Raw genomic sequence first — 3,739 nt, forward strand, 5'->3', positions numbered from 1 at the left:
CCCAACCAACTGAGCCACACCAGCCAGGGCTCATTCTATATTAATATATTTGCCACCACATTCCCTCAAAGATGTAATTATACTTAAAATAACACAAATTCTGGGATTATAATAAAGCTGCAATATGTTCTTGCATTTCTAACTTTTAATGAGTTTTGAGTATTAAAAATCGGCTCCATAAAAGAAATTAAAAATTTTGAGTTTTTTAAAATATAGTATCTATCTCACTTCAGAAAATATTTCTGAAATGTATGTAAAAAAGTATTGTAAATCAGTTAAGTAGATTATATTCTTTGGAATATACTCAATGGTTGGCTCTTTTTCTTAGTGAAAAAGGATTTTGAAAATGTTAACATTTATCCCATAATTAATAAGTTTTATATATTTAGATATAATTGCATTGAATTTCCTGAGACTTAACAACAGAAAAGGAATATTCTACGTACATTTTACTGGGTTAATTCATTCTAAGGCTTTGATTTTTCTACATGAGAATTAAACTACTAAAATGGATGCATTCTTCATTCTTTTAGACAAGAATTTTCATTGTGCTAGTATAAAGAGTAAATTCCACAGTGTTATGGAAAAGATGCAGCTACAATGTAAATGGGTTAAAGGGGACTCTTCATTTCAATTCCTAGGAGATGCTGTAGGGAAAGGGTAAACAGAAGCAAACAGTTTCCTGAAATTGTGCCAAGGCTACATGTCAACTGCCTGGCAGGAAATGCTTTTAGAGGGCCTAGATAAACAGACTATCATCTTTTTTTTTTTTTGAAAAATCCCCTTTGGCTTCTTACAAAGCAAATGTACTGAGTTCAGCATGATAAACACAAAAAGGAGAAGAAGGCACAAAGGATTTGTAAGTGCCGATACCTATAGGTTCTATGTGACCATCACATAATCAGTCCGTCACTTCTCTCATGAACCTCACCACTCGACAAGCATATACTCAATGCACGCATGTTGAAACATTGTGGTAAATTAAGTCTGATTTTTCCATTAGTTTTCATCATGATTTTGGTTAAGCCTTACCTAATGGTAAATTTTCATTTTGCAGTAGCTTTTAATATTTAGCATTATACAATGATATTATTTTCTTGCATTTATATAGTGCTGAATTTTTGAAAATAATTTATATTCATTAACTTAATTTTTGTTATTTATAAGGGCTAACTTAGCATCAGTGCTAGCACTTATAAAATGTTAGTATAAAAATTAAGTCAAAGATCAAGTTAGAGAACTAGACCTAAAACCAATCACTCTGAAATATTTTCTAGCACATTTCCTTCTATCCTCCTATGTTATTAGATAACGGATAGAAAAATCCTATCAAACTTACTAAAATAATCCTTCAACCTCATCTCATTTTTGCTTTCTTAAAGCTGCAGAAAGGATGACTGATGAGGATCTGGATGCTGACTCGGAGCACCTACTAATACCCAGAGGAATGTTCCAACTTCTGGAAAGCCTGGCCTGCCCTCCCTGCATGTCCTCTCTCCACCAGCCTACCTGTCCTACTTGCTACAATCCCAATCATCCATCTTCTCTTCCCTCTTTCCCACAGTGAAACCATCCTCTGCCTCACTCACCTTATGCCCAATCTTGCTCAGTCCACCAAGAAAAGCAGAATTTCCCTGGCTCAAAAAACAAATACCAAAGATGGCATACCTCCCTACCTGCCATACCTCATCCTACAGCCCAGTCACCTCAGATAACAACTTGAGCCACTTCAACTTTGGGGTCCTTCTCCATATTCCACCGGCCATTTCTTCCAATATCCACCCAACCTGCTCCCTTCTACCCAATCAGGACATCTTTGCCTTAGTTACTATTAGGCCTCATGGAGGGGAAAAAAGAAACTGGATGTAAAACATTTTATGTTCTCTCTACGAAATGTAAAGGGGATGGCGTGTGACTGGGAAAAATAGTCACAAAACTGAAGAATACAAATATTTCAATATAAACAGTATATTTTTAAAAGTATAACTACCTTATTATTTCTTAAATTTTAAAATTTATTTCTAAAAATAGGGTTATCTATAATTATAATTAGGTAAACTTAGTACAGACCAAAGGATATGACTCAAGTTTTCTCTGGTATAATTCTAGCCCTGGAAATCTGGCTTCCTACTCTACTCCTTAAAGCTCCTGGCATGTAAATACATTCTAACATCAATGCAGAACATTTAATAAATGACCAATGTACAAGTAACAAAATATCGATGGAAGAAATAAGTATAAATGTCATCCTAAAAGAATATAGAAAAGTAAACCTTATAAAAGAGTCAAGAATTGTGTTTTAAAAAGTTAACAGGGATATACAATTAGAAGGGAACGAGATAAATATATTGATTTTGTAAAAAGCTGCTGGATCTGTCAGGATGCACTGTATCAGCAGTCAGGACAATAAAACTCTACACAGGGAACACTTCCAAAATGATGGAGCAAGGAGACTGGCAAACCATCTATTCAAAAAAAGCCACAATAAAACTATATAAAATTATCAAAACAATCATTTCAGGATTTCGTGAGGAAAACTGACCTGAGGTATACAACAAATTAAAAACTACTTATTGAAAACAAACCCAAAACTAAAAAAAAGTACCAAACCTCTATTTAAAAAAAAAGAAGGTGAGAAACTGGAGCTCTTCCCATCCCTATCCCCCTCCCCCAGTTCCACATGGGAAGTTGTCTGATCAGGACAGGACAAGCCACAAAAACCAGCAGCTCTGCCACTAGAGGGTGATTGATGACTTGATTTAGTGACCAGGATACTGTCAGAAACAAGCGACCTTAGAAAACAAGTGCTAAACAATGAAGGCAAAACCAACCTCAAAGCTGGCTGAGTCTGCAGCACCAGTGGAGACAAGCAACAGATCAGCCAAAGATATAACCATGAGCTTCGAGGAACAAGACAGCCATGTGGACCCTGATAAGCTCTCACAGTTTCTTGGTGATCTGGAAGGTGTGCACATGTCCAAGGTTATACACAGACTGCACATGAGGCCCTGCACACACAGAAAACAAAGGTCATGCAGACATAACTGAATTTTAAATGTGTTCCCCAAGCCCTGACCAGTGTGGCTCTCAGTTGGTTGGGAATCATCCCACAAAACAAAAGGTTGCTGGTTTAATTCCTGGTCAGGGCACATGCCTAGGTTGCAGGCCAGCTCCCCAGTTGGAGGCAACAGATTAATGTTTCTCTTGCACACTCATGTTTCTCTCCCTCTCTTCAAAAATAATAATAATAATAAATAAAAATAAATAAATGTGTTCCCCAACCCATTTACAAACTAATCAGCAAAGCGTAGAAGCCTTACTAGGCTCAAAATATTTAAATACATCCTCTTACTTATTATTAGCTGACTACCATGCTGATAATTCCTATGAAGTCAGACTTAAAAATAATAACAAGAATGAAAAGAAAAAACTGAGAAGAGACATCAGTGGCCACATATTACAGGGAGACAGGCACTGCAGAATTAGCTCAGGCAAGTACACTAACAAACAACAGCAGTGCCTGCAACCCGTGGGGCGGGGAGCAGATCAAAATCCAGAGTGGGTATGCTATCTAAAACAGAGGTCAACAAACTATAGCCCATGACCAGTCATGGTCATTGCCTATCCTTTTACATAAAGTTTTATTGGGACACATCTATACTCATTTATTTACATATTGACTATGTCTGTTTTCATACAACAACAGCAACGTTAAGTAGTTACAACAGAAACTATATGG

Source organism: Artibeus jamaicensis, unplaced genomic scaffold (genome assembly GCF_021234435.1).
Source record: "Artibeus jamaicensis isolate MK-2021 breed Jamaican fruit bat unplaced genomic scaffold, CSHL_Jam_final contig_797, whole genome shotgun sequence".
In the NCBI taxonomy this organism is placed as follows: domain Eukaryota; kingdom Metazoa; phylum Chordata; class Mammalia; order Chiroptera; family Phyllostomidae; genus Artibeus; species Artibeus jamaicensis.